Below are 14,246 nucleotides of genomic sequence, written 5' to 3' on the forward strand. Positions count from 1 at the left end.
ACAAGCTTTCTGAGACACCCTGCCGAGAACAGACTAAAAATCCAGTCTCCTAATCACAAAATCTGAGTTTAAAACCAAGCTGGTCTGTTGTGTGTTGTACTGTGTCTAACTCCTGTGTTTATTTCCTGAGTGCTAAAAATAGTGCCTGGCATATAGCAGGTGCTCAATAAACATCTGTTAAATTTAACTAGTAACTATAGTATAAACAGAACTTCATCTGCAACCATCCACTCTGTGGTCCCTAAATGTGTTCTGCCACTGGCAACCTTGGGGTTCTTTTCAGTACCATTGAAATCTTACCCACACTTCCAAGGCCCTGCTCCATAAAACCTTTCCTGATCCTTCAGTAGCCAAGATGAATTTCTCCATTGAGTTTTCATAGCATTCCCTATTTATTTTATAATATTAAAGCAATCCATTCATTCTGCAAGTATTTATTTGTTGTAAAATATTATTTATAAAATGTGCAGTGAACACCCATTCTGCAATGTTCCAGCACTGAAGATACAGCGGTGAAAAGACTGATAAGGCCCTGTCAGTTTATATGCTGATGGTCATAATGATAGCAGACAAATGTATAATATCAGGCAGTGATAGGGACTCTGACAACAAAGGAGGTAAAGGATTGAAGAATGATGGATGGGCTTCTCTGAGCAAAAGGCACGTGAACAGAGACCTGGATTACACGAGGAAGTGTGCAAGGCCTTGTGCTAGGGGCTGAAAAGATAAAGACGTGAAGCATGCTCCTTGCTCTCATCAACATGGATAAACTGACCTGCTAGGCGATAATTATTGCACACACTTTCACTTTTCACTTTCATGCATTGGAGAAGGAAATGGCAACCCACTCCAGTGTTCTTGCCTGGAGAATCCCAGGGATGGGGAAGCCTGGTGGGCTGCCGTCTATGGGGTCGCACAGAGTCGGACATGACTGAAGCGACTTAGCAGCAGCAGCAGCAGCTGTGTCGGAAAACTACAGCTAACACGACCTCTAGAGGAAAGCCATTCTAGCGCCTGTTGCCTTGCTATTTTAGGTACTTCTGTGTTCCTTGCTATATTGTCAATTTGTCTAGGAAGAAATGACAGATTGTTCATCTTGGTGTCCACCAGCGTGCTCGCGGTGCCTGGTGCCTTCCCGGCCCAGCAGACTGGTAGGCTTGGCCAGTGCGGTCCTGAGCAGAACCTTCCCTGCAGAGCCTGCAGCTGGGGGAGAAGGCGCCTGGAGTTCCTTCCGGGCGTTCTCTGCAGAGGGAGCCAGTTGCTCTCCTCTGTGAATTACTGTCCACACTGAGAACCCCGCAGCAGAGAGTCTGATGAGTGGGAGAGCTGCCAGAGCAGTGCGAGGAGGCTGGGCCCTCCGGCCGCCAGTGAGGTTCATCCTCTAGCTTTCTGTTTGAAAAACTTACTGTGATCACAGTGGAGATGAGTGGGCGGAACTTGGAGAAAGTCGTACTCTTTTTCTCTCCGCATATATATATATCAAAAATGTATTCCAGTACCACACGGGGCAATTTGATTTATCCAGGTTGACAAAACCCTGCCTCTCTTTTTTCCCTGGAAAAGAAAGAATTTTAATTGGAAACTAAATTCCAAAGTCTTCAGAAACTGTAACCCTTATTCACAAGGCATGTCTGAGAGTTTACTGTCTGGGATAATTGTCTGCTTTAATAAGTTGGTTGGCCATTTAATAAAATGGTTGGCCATTTGTTGAAGCAGAAAGAAAGACAGCAAGGAAGAAAGAGCAAGTGCGTGATTTGTATGCAGGTAGAAACATGGCATCATAGAGTGCTGGTGCATGCAGTACAAATAGCTATTTTGAATCCCTAATCTTATTTGTTACACTATTTACATATGAGGTAATATCATCCTGCCTGCACACGGTATCTCACCTAATGGTGAAACTAGTCTGGACTGGTCTAGATTTTGTGTCAGATAGCAGAAGTCATCTCGGAGCTGTGGCCGTAGTCCAGTGCAAGCGCAGCAGGATTGCACGTGAGAATGACCCGATTCTGCAGAATTGAAAATCTGTTTCAGAGTCATAGGTAATCGTTGCATGATAAAAAGTGCAACCTCGCCTCTCTCCCTAGCTCTATTCTTCCTCTGCACTTCGTTTGCCTCCTGAATTGCTCCCCTGAGAGCTGCAAGGCACATCCTTTCATTATGCAAAGCCCTTTAGCTCCCTCCAGCTTCTGCTCTCAAACATTCAAACACAGCATGGGAGTGGCAGACTAAAGAGTAAAGAAACCTGGTTCTTGTTCTAACAAGTTCCTACATCTGTGTAAATACATGACACTGTTTTAGTAGTGTTCCTACAAACATTAAGAAAAACAATGTCTTCCATTGGGTCAAATGAACATCCTTATCTTATCAGCTTGGGGCCAGTGGCAAACTCATTATGTCAGCAGATTGGCAATTTATGCGGAAGCCACATAGAAATTGCCAGGGTTATAGGTGCTTAATATATGTTTATTCAATGAACAAATAAATATGAATGTGTGCCTGCATAATTGGGTGCATAAATTAGGTGTTTATTTATGAGGAACTCTTTGAAGGAGTGAATAACATAGGAGGATGATCTGTTTTCAGAGATTTGAAATGAGGAAAGCTATTCTAACTATATGAGGAAAACTATTCTAACTCCCATCATAGACATATGCCTTGAGGTGCTTCAGGAGCGCTGATGTATTTGCCTTATTCAGGTTCATCTCTCCCGTTTAATTCTCATAACTTATAGCATTGATGTGCAACACAGCAGAGGTAATTACTGTTACTGTGTACAACCTTGGCTTCACTAGAACCAAATTAGCAATCAACCAGATACTTGAAATAAATGGATATATGACTATTTAGACATACCTCTATGTTATTTGTATATATAACTACACATATATTTGAATTCTAGCAAAACTTAGACTCTATGGATATTCTTCCCATCCATTCCAAAATTCCATCATGATAATTCTCCTACTCTTGTATTATTTTTTAAGTAATTAGAGAATTAAGCATTAGTTGACTGATAACCGACAAATTCTTTTGCTTTTTACCGATGCTGGAGCAGAGCACACAGAGATTTGGTTTATGACTAGTGGCTTGGGATTGAGGGCAGTAGGGACTGGGCAGTAGGGTTGACCCCTATGTAAGAAAACCAGCAATCCTACTCATAGTATCATGGCATATGGCTCTGATCTAGGCCACTTATTTCCTTTTAGCTAAAATGGCTGATATGGTGAAAAGAAGTATGGCAGAAGATAGTGTGGGATCAAGGAAATAGGCAGGTCATAGAGCTTTGATTCTTGGTTGATTCAACAAGTCTTATTCATAAAGTAGCTGGAATTGAAGGAGTAAAACCAAGTTCTGAGTAGGAGGAAACTAAATGAGACTAGGGTTCTCGATAAGAAAACTTCAGTTCTGACAAGGAAATGGAATTCGATTTCAGAACCAAGAATGAGGCTGATTTAACCTGTCTGAATCTTTAGGTAGAGATTGGTAGAAACACGACTGTCCAGTGATTGTGAAGGTGTCCTGTGAAGAAAGAACAGACCAATTGTATACCTGGCATGCTAATGGAGATGAAGTTATTAACATTTCTAGGTTCATCCGCATTGTCTCTGAATTAGTACTTAGCTGGTTGTGATGAGATAGACAAGAAATGACACATTCATAACTATTTTGAAGTAGTTTAAGGTCTTAAACATACTCTATGGAATCTATGTATAAGGACTTGTAGTTATGTTTAATGGAATTTTGAAAATGTGAAACATATGGTCATAAATGCTAGAGTATAAGATGACTCATTTATAGTAATGCCACTTCATGAATGCATTAAACAGTTTTATTGTCTTACATTCAAAAGAGATACTATGAAGTACAAAACGGAGAATTTATGTCTGTAAGTTTTCTGCTTTTTGTGGCATTCACTGTAGAAAAGTTGGAAAATTCAAAACTGTAAAGAAATGGATTTTGTGAAACTGTAATACTATCACTCCAAGATGATCAATTGTGATGTATTTTCTCAGTATTTCTTTTGTGTGTTATTATATAGCTATTATATATTGGTAAACATTTGTTTTCTAATCTATTTTTTATACTGAACATTGTATCAGGCATTTTCCAGTATTATTAAAATGTCTGCAAAATCTTATTAATTTTATTGGCTACAGAACTATCCCTTCATATAGACAAAGCCTGTTTTTAACGCAACCATTTCTACAGTGTCAACTATTTAGGTGGTTTTCAGTTTGTCATTATTATACATAACTTAATGAACATTTTGGACACATATGTTTTAAAACTTCTGATTACTATATCCTTAAGGTCAGTTCCTAGATCCAGAATTATTTTTATTGAAAAAAAAAAAAAAGATGAACCTTTTCTGAGGTTCTTGGAATATACATTGAGAACTTGCCTTCTGAAAATGTTGTAATAATTTATATACCAATCAGTAGTATAGAAAAATGCTCATCTCTTTGTACTATTGCCACAACTTAAGATTATTCTAATTTTTCATTATTTGCTAATTAAATGGGAAAAATTGTATTTTGTTATTGTTTTGATTTTTACTTATTTGATTATTAGTGAGTTTGAACACTTTTTATATATTTTAATCATTTACATACCACTTTTTGTCACTTTTCTATTAACTTTGCTCAGCCGTCAGTTGTTGGAAAATGGCCTGTGAACAGAGAAAAAGTACGGCTAATTCTCATTGTTCCTAGTAGTTGTATATTCTATAAAGTTGCAGCAAACAATAAATTAGCAAATACTGAACCTCTGCTCCTGGGAAATATAGGGTCAGGTTTCTGGGAGCCTGTGGTCATGTTTTCATCCACCGGTCAATGCATACTTTGTTTAGTGTGTTTCTGTTTCAAGGTAGTAGTGGCAATGTTAGTTGCTCAGTTGTGTCCGATTCTGCGGCTCCATGGACTGTAACCCACCAGGCTTTTCTTTCCCAGCCAAGAATACTAGAATGGGTTGCCATTCCTTTCTCTGGGGGAATCTTCTCAACCCAGGGACTGAACCAAAGTTTCCTGCATTGCAGGCAGATTCTTTACCATCTGAGCTACCAGGGAAGCTTACCTAATTTTTATTCTTGATTGATTAACATTAAACTCATAGTCAACAGCACAGTGATTCATGCCCATACAAAGCTTATCTAGCATGACATCACAGCCTTGCACTTAGGGACACCGGACATTTCAGCATTATGTTTGGGGCCATTTTCAAACAGCAAACTGACCAACAAAAAGCCCTAAAGTGCATATCCTGTGACACTAAACATACCATGTGAAGGATGCTGGTTTACAATAGGAGAGCTGAAACAGATTCAAGCAGTCAGCTTGTTCAGCCTCAGCTGAGAACGTGAGGCTACTCAGAGTTTGCACTGCTCTGGGCATGTCTGTCGGAGAAGCCAATGGCACCCCACTCTGGTACTCTTGCCTGGAAAATCCCATGGATGGAGGAGCCTGGTGGGCTGCAGTCCATGGGGTCGCTAAGAGTCAGACACGACTGAGCGACTTCACTTTCACTTTTCACTTTCATGCATTGGAAAAGGAAATGGCAACCCACTCCAGTGTTCTTGCCTGGAGAATCCCAGGGACGGGGGAGCCTGGTGGGCTGCCGTCTGTGGGGTTGCACATGACTGAAGTGACTTAGCAGGGCATGTCTGTGAATGATCATGAAAGTACCATAAGTATTGACTGGAGGTTACAAATAAGTTTCAACAAGAAGAAAGTGAAAGTGAAGTCGTTGTCGTGTCCGACTCTTTGCAACCCCATGGACTGTAGCCTACCAGGCTTCTCTGTCCATGGGATTTTCCGGGCAATAGTCCTGGAGTGGATTGCCATTTCCTTCTCCAGGGGATCTTCCCAACCCAGGGATCGAACCTGGGTCTCCCACATTGTAGACAGATGCTTTACCGTCTGAGCCACCAGGCGAATTCACAAATCCAGAATCTATGAATAATGAGGAATCACTATATCTTCATTATTTTAGTGATCTGGCCCCAGGTTAATGGTGATAAATATGGGTGGGTAAAGAAATGAATACACAAGTAAATGTAAATCAATTCTTGTTGACGGTAAAAGAAAAGTGTTGCTTAAATCCTATAATTTTGAGGTATAGAGAGGATTTGCAGTACCCACAACACAGAAGGAGCAAAACTGAGAGTAGTGAAGGATGTATGCTGACACCTGAGGAGAAAGTGTAGAACAGGGAAATGCGAAGGGCACCAGCATGAAGCCAGACAGAGTAGAACATGCGTCTCATCGACCAGCTTGTGACCTTGGATGAGAACCACTCTGGGCCTCTATTTTCTCCTACATAAAATCAAGATTAAAATATCTTCCTTAGACTAAACTTCACTTGGGGTACCTTTTGTCTCTTATTCAGCTACAACCCTAGGACCTTGTGTAATTCCCAAAATATATATGTCAGCTATGTTGGGTGTATATATATGTCAGATACTCAATGACAAAAATGTACCAAAAATGAAAAAAAAAGTATTTAAAGTCCAAAATATTGCAGATGGTGATTGCAGCCATGAAATTAAAAAACGCTTACTCCTTGGAAGGAAAGTTATGACCAACCTAGACAGCATATTAAAAAGCAGAGACATTACTTTGCCAACAAAGTTCTGTCTAGTCAAGGCTATGGTTTTTCCAGTGGTCACGTATGGATGTGAGAGTTGGACTATAAAGAAAGCTGAGTGCCGAAGAATTGATGCTTTTGAACTGTGGTGTTGGAGAAGACTCTTGAGAGTCCCTTGGACTGCAAGGAGATCCAACCAGTCCATCCTAAAGGAGATCAGCCCTGGGTGTTCATTGGAAGGACTGATGTTGAAGCTGAAACTCCAATACTTTGGCCACCTGATGCGAAGAGCCATCTCATTTGAAAAGACCCTGATGCTGGGAGGGATTGGGGGCAGGAGGAGAAGGGGATGACAGAGGATGAGATGGTTGGATGGCATCACCGACTCAATGGACATGAGTTTGAGTGAACTCTGGGAGTTGGTGATGGACAGGGAGGCCTGGCATGCTGCGATTCATGGGGTCTGAAAGAGTCGGATACAACTGGGCAACTGAACTGAGCTGAAAATACAAAATAGAGCATTTTCATTGTAAAACACTTGTCATATGGGATTAGTCCCTGCCAATGAATAGTTAACACATATTGATCTCTCCATTTCACATACTCTACTGCTCTATATAAATGATTTATGTCAATTCAAATTATATGATTTATTGATTTCTTTATTTTTATTTAACAAACACTTGCATAGTACTTACTATGCACCAAGCTTTATTTAATGCTTAACAAATATTAATTTGTTTAACCCTTGTTAACAACACTATACAGTGGGTTTTATTATTAAAACTATTTTATATTAGTACATGAGTCATAGAGGGAGTAAGTAACTTGTCCAAGGTCACACCACAAGCAAATGGCAGACCCAGGATTTGAACTAAGTGTTTTATCTTCGGAGTTCATGTTTATAACCTCTACTCTGTCACAACAGCCCTAGGAAATTTGAGATAAAGAAGCAGGGGTTAAGTCACTGACCTGAGTTGGCAATGAGCCTACTGGTGTGTCTGACTTTAAAACCTGTGTCATTACGATTTATAGCTCCAGGCCACTAGCATTCTGGTAATAAAACAGCAGAGGCTTACAACAGTTTACTACCTATGTTGCTTCTAACTGCTTCTAAAACAAAAGCATCTTGCTTTCTCTCTTCCTGTTTTCTTAATAATGCAGTTAGATTTTCATTGCTATAATTCCAGGTTTTTTTTTTTTTTTTTCTGAGTCCTGAAAGCTGATTTTCATGGAACATGAAAGTGAAAGTCGCCCAGACCTGTCCAACTCTTTGTGACCTCATGGACTATACAGTCCATGGAATTCTCCAGGTCAGAATACTGGAATGGGTAGCCTTTCCTTTCTCCAGGGGATCTTCTCAACCCACAGATCGAACCCAGGTCTCCCCCATTGCAGGGGGATTCTTTACCAGCTGAGCCACTAAGGAAGCCCATACCTTGGCATAAGCCCTCTTTATTTTTATGGATGCCAATCCTTGACTAAAGTCTGATCTGACAAACATACTTACGTCATGGAACATAAGAAGGGAGAAAAAAGAGTCTTAGCCCATTCCAGAACTAAGAATGGGCAGGAGATTGTTAAGATTAACAGCTTGAGCCTTGGACTGATGCTGTCTGCATTCACATCAGGCTGCTCTGCTACCAGCTGTGAGGTTTTGGTAAATCGCTTCACCTCTCTGGACCTCAGTTTCATTTATAAAATTGAACAGTCTACCTATTCCAACAATGTTTGTATTGGTATGAAGATTCAAAGAATTAATACCTATGAAGCACTTAGAAAGGCCTCGGCACGTGGTCAACACACAAATAAAACTTCATCAATAGAAGCAGCATTTAAAAATTACCCAATTATCATTACTAGTTTTACAGCTTCACCACTTGTGTACTAGTAAGTTTTCAAACTTTGTGATTACACACCTCTACCATTAAAACTGGCCTATGTACAAATATCCTTACTTTATGTATAGATTGTCAAAATGTGTAGCAGTGGTTTGTAGTAATAGATTGCATGAAACTTTAAACTGGATCACAGCAATGATTCACCAAGTCTTGGTTTATCTTTTCCTAATGCCCCTAAGCTGCCCCTGGATTCTTGTACCCAGACCTCTCCTCCCCGAAGAGTTCTTTGCTCAAAGCTACCTATGGCCTTTTCTAGTCTTTCTCAGTTTCAACGGCTTGCTGTAGAAAAGAGGGTAACTTCTTCTGTCGAAGGAAAGTAATTATATCCATTACCATCTGGGAACAATAATAGTCCCCTAACTCTCTCAAGATTATTCAAGTACTCAAAAAACATCCTGTGTTATCCCTACTGAATCCTTGATCAAAGACCAGAAGTCTGGGGGGTCAAGGCAGGGTCGACCTCAAATTGATTCTGCTTCTCACGTTTTTCCTTATGCCATCTCCCAGCACCAATTCCCTTTGGTGAGCGAATTGGTCCCTGGCAAGGGCTGGAGATAAATGCTTTGCTGGTGAAAGTCACTTAAAACTTGAATTTAGAGTGCTGGCTTCAGCATCACTTATACTAAAATTGGAATAATCCAGAGAAGATTAGCCTGGTCCCTGCTCGAGGATGACATGCAAATTTGTGAAGTGTTCCAGACTTTTTTGACATATGTACACTACTATGTATGAAATGAGGGCAAGAGGGGAAGGGGGTGTCAGAGAGATGGTTGGATGACATCACTGATTCAGTGGACATGAGTTTGAGCAAACTCGGGGAGATAGTGAAGGACAGGGAAGCCTGGCGTACTACAGTTCGTAGGATCACAAAATCAGATAGGACTTAGTAACAGACAACAACATATAAAATAGATAACTAATGAGAACCTACAGTTTAGCACAGGAAACTCTACTCACTGTTCTGTGGTGACCTAAATAGGAAAGAAATCCAAAGAAGAGTGGATATATGTATATATATAACTGATTCACTTTGCTGTACAGCAGAAACTAACACAACATTGTAAAGAAACTATACCCCAGTAATATATACGCCACATTTTTTTAACTAAAAAGAAAACCTTAGACTTAGAGACATTGAAGACCATATATACATGAGAGGAGGTCAGGGAACTGGTTAGTGGAGAATGCTGAGAACCAAGGATCCAAGGTTGAGTTCACTCCAGATGTAAAAGAAACATAGAAATCATTGAGAAGTGATGCTCTTGAAGATAGACGGGGTTGAATCCTACTTTTATGAAACTCAGTATACACATTCTGCTTATTTTTTTCTCTTCCATCCCAAAGAATAGAAAATCCTAAAATGTAGAAGGAAAAGAAACCTTTTTATGCCTTTGTTTGTCCTTCATAGCCCAAAGTCACATTTAGCTTTGGAAAAATATTTCCTGTAACAACCCATATGTCATATGAGTAGCATAGAAAAGGGGAAACATAGACCCAAGAAGGGGGACTGTTTCTATGCATCCTGAGGTACCTGAGAGTATATGTGGATGCACACAGTTGACCCCCCATATTCGTGGATTCTGCATCTGCAGATTCAACCAACAAATGATCTCAAAATATTCAGAAAAAAACTCCAGAAAGTTTAAAAAGAGAAACATGAATTTGCTGTGCTCTGGCAACTATTTACATAATATTTACATTATATTTGCAATAATCTACATAGCATTTACATTGTGATGCTGGGAAAGATTGAGGGCAGGATGAGAAGGGGACAACATAGGATGAGATGGTTGGATGGCATCACTGACTCAATGGGCACGAGTTTGAGCAACTTCCGAGAGAGTGAAGGACAGGGAAGCTTGGCATGCTGCAGTCCATGGGGTCGCAGAGTCAAACACGACTTAGCAACTGAACAGCAAGGTATTATAAGAAATAATGAGCTCATTTAAAGTATACAGGAGGATGTACATAGGTTATATGCAAATATTATACTACTTTACTTAAGGGACTTGAGTATGGACTTTGGTTCCATGGGGGTCCTGGAACCAATTTCCCATGGATTCCAATGGACACCTTTATCCCCCTATTTGCCCCATAGTTCAGTTCAGTTGCTCAGTCGTGTCTGACTCTGCGACCCCATGAATCGCAGCACGCCAGGCCTCCCTGTCCATCACCAACTCCCGGAGTTCACTCAAACTCATGTCCATCGAGTTGGTGATGCCAATCCAACCATCTCATCCTCTGTCGTCCCCTTTTCCTCCTGCCCTCAATCCCTCCCAGCATCAGAGTCTTTTCCAAAGAGTCAACTTTTCTCACGAGGTGGCCAAAGTGTTGGAGTTTCTGCTTTAGCATCATTCCTTCCAAAGTAATCCCAGGGCTTATCGCCTTTAGGATGGACTAGTTGGATCTCCTTGCAGTCCAAGGGACTCTCAAGAGTCTTCTCCAACACCGCAGTTCAAAAGCATCAATTCTTCGGCGCTCAGCTTTCTTCACAGTCCAACTCTCACATCCATACATGACCACTGGAAAAACCATAGCCTTGACTTAGACAGACATTTGTTGGCAAACTAATGTCTCTGTTTTTCAATATGCTATCTAGGTTGGTCATAACTTTTCTTCCAAGGAGTAAGCGTCTTTTAATTTCATGGCTGCAGTCACCATTTGCAGTGATTTTGGAGCCCCCAAAAATAAAGTCTGACACTGTTTCCACTGTTTCCCATCTATTTGCCATGAAGTGATGGGACCGAACACCATGATCTTATTTTTCTGAATGTTGAGCTTTAAGCCAACTCTTTCACTTTCTTCTTTCACCTTCATCAAGAGGCTTTTTAGTTCCTCTTCACTTTCTGCCATAAGGGTGGTGTCATCTGCATATCTGAAGTTATTGATATTTCTCCCAGCAATCTTGATTCCAGCTTGTGCTTCTTCCAGCCCAGCGTTTCTCATGATGTACTCTGCATAGAAGTTAAATAAGCAGGATGACAATATACAGCCTTGGCGTACTCCTTTTCCTATTTGGATGTGATATCAAATCATAACCGGGTCCACTCCTGGGAACTGCCAGATACATTCCCAAGAACTTTGGGCTGATTCTCTCCTTTGGCAAGATGTTTTCAAAGGGAGATATCTGTGAGCTACAAAGAGATCCTGGTAGCTCAGTGGTAAAGAATCTGCCTTCAGTGGAGCAACTAGGGTTTGATCTCTGGATCAGGAAGATTCTCTGGAGTAGGAAATGGCAACCCACACCAGTATTCTTGCCTGAGAAATCCCATGGACAGAGAAGCCTGGTAGGCTATAGTCCATGGTGTCGCAAGAGTTGGACACGACTTAGCAGCTAAAGCACCACCATCCTGAAGGATGAGGTAATGTCTCCTTCCCAATGAACAACAGGCTTGTTTACTGCTTGCTAAGAAAAACAGTGGATTCCCAAACTCATTGTGCTTTTGGTATAATGCAAACGTACTGTGTGGGCAGCATCTATTTGGCTCCTCCACCTTGCCCCTGTAGAATCTGGTGAACAAGGAGTACCAACAGAAACAAGATGCTCTTTCTACTTCTTGTACTGTGAATAATGAAATAGTTTGTTTCTGACCCAGAAACTCATGTTTTTGCCCCCATCTGTGAAATATTAAGAGGACAACTCTTTAGTTGCAGGGTAAAATTGTCCCAGACAAGATAAATAGCTGCCTTCTCTCAAATTACATAGTTGCCTATATTGTATCAGTTCTGCCTGGCTCTTGTATTTCAATAAAAATTCAAAATTCTCCTTGCTTGCTTCTGCAGTTTGTCTCAGGAACTCAACAACCATGGCTTTTACTTTCATTTCTACCAACCACAAAAAAGAGGTAAATTAGATGTCTTAGAACATGGCTATATATCATAAAATTCCATAGGAAATTAATAAATCTTGTGTGATATGATTTTATTTTTACAGGATAGTCATGACTCTAAGGCAAAGATAATAATTTAAATACCAAGAGACAGAATTGTTTTGTAGATCTATCACTAGTGAACTGCTAAAGGCACAAATGTCAGCCTTGTTTTTGCTAGAGGTCAGTACCAATTAGTGATGTTTTATCAGCAGGATTTCTCTTTCAAAACTGTTTTATGATGTTCAGGTAACTCCCCTACTAGTTACTTGCTTTTTAGAGATGGGTTTACCAGCTTATTATTAATGGATTATTTAGAAGTTTATTATGGTGCTAGGGTTTTTGTTGGGTTTTTTTTTTTTTATGTCAGATCTATTGAAATGGAAAATATTGCATATTTCAAATGGTTTGTAATACAAAAGTTATGTGTACCCTGAAGCCATGAAGGCAATGTGTCCTCCCTTCAGTATATTATGTTTTTTATTGAAAGATACCTTCAAAAAATAAAGTGACTAGAAACTAAGAAGGAAGGAAGACACTGACCATGAGGCTTTAGGGGAGAACTGTCAAATGCCATCTTATCATTTAAAATTAAGGAAAGTGTATTCAGGAAATGTATATGTTTACATGTTTACCTCATAGCTCAGTTATTCATTCATCTCATTTGGTTACACAAACATTTATCAAGTGAGTCTTCAGTGCCTGGGTGTGTGCTGCACCCTGAGGGTTCTGCAGGGAGCAACATGAACTCCTTGCCCACTGGGTGTTTACCAGGCAGTGGAGGAGAAACACACACTCATATTATATACCAAGTCAGGGGTGTTCTGGAAATGTGTAGAAAGGGCACATACCACATATTAGGGATCCTATGAAAGGCTTCTTAAAGTTGACATTTGAGCCGAATCTCAACTAATTTTTCTATTAATAGTAGATATGGGGTGGTAATTTTATGCCAAACATGATACTTTAAGCAGTTTCCTTATTTGTAGCTTTTAAAAGTGTTAAAACAGACAATGAGAGGATTATGAGAAGTTGAAGCCTATGCTCAATCAACCAACAACTATTTTTGTAGAAAAATCATGAAGTTTTTCTTTTGTTTTTCTTTCTTTCTTTTTGATGTTTACAACCCTCCAAATCTTTCGTTGACAGCCAGGAGACAGAAGGTACCACAGTAACCCCAGCTGCCCCACTCCCAGCTGCCTTCCCAGACTCCGTTTTAATCCCAACTCTGCAGCCCTAGATCTCTTTTTTAAATTTAGAATGTCTGACATATGGAGCCAGTAATACAGCATTGATGAATTTCTTCCTTTTGTGTTTTTTTTAATGATTTCGATTTTTGTTTGGGGTTAGTACAGTAAAGGCTTTTTAGGTTAAGGATATAAAAAAGAAATGTGCTTCCAGATTTCCTCATTTATAGCAAAGTTCAAGTGCATTACCTTTGACCCAGTCCTCTCCAGAATGACTTGATCTTAGTTGCTCTTGTTATTTTTGAGGATTTTGTTTCATTTTGTTGTTACTGTTGTTCAGTGATGCTCTGACCTGGATTATCATGATATATTAGGCTTGATGGGGCTACATTGTTGGGCCAGATGAGATAGAGTGTGGGGAAGTCGTTGAGCAGGTGGGAAGTGCTGTTTAATCCTTCTAACAGTGGAGGCTCATGGTGGTACTGAGAAAATGTAAAAAGCAGCAAAACAGGTTCGTGGAGCCAAAGAATAGCAAATATCTCCTTCTGTCATTGTGTGAGCATTTTAATCAAATGGCCTGCCTCATGCAGCTTTATTTTGCATTGAGATATTCCATGTCCCCCAAATATTTCTCAGATGGTGGTAATGAATTGCATTGCCCTCTCAGTTGTAAGAGCGCGGGTATTCTGCTGCGGAGCCATATG

At 40.2% G+C, this 14,246-nt stretch overlaps 1 protein-coding gene and 1 non-coding gene across 6 annotated transcripts in view; both read left to right on the forward strand.

Annotated features, from left to right (window-relative positions):
• The window catches only part of CSRNP3 (cysteine and serine rich nuclear protein 3), a 195,228-nt gene that overhangs the window by 151,390 nt on the left and 29,592 nt on the right, over positions 1–14,246 (forward strand). The gene's annotated exons all lie outside the window — the stretch shown is intronic.
• Positions 9,085–9,191, forward strand: LOC147378458 (U6 spliceosomal RNA). The gene has a single exon (XR_015154085.1). It is a non-coding gene; the product is annotated as a U6 spliceosomal RNA (small nuclear RNA).

The sequence above is a fragment of the Bos grunniens genome, chromosome 2, assembly GCF_055505025.1.
Source record: "Bos grunniens cultivar Pamir isolate PY7600 chromosome 2, Bosgru_T2T1.0, whole genome shotgun sequence".
In the NCBI taxonomy this organism is placed as follows: domain Eukaryota; kingdom Metazoa; phylum Chordata; class Mammalia; order Artiodactyla; family Bovidae; genus Bos; species Bos grunniens.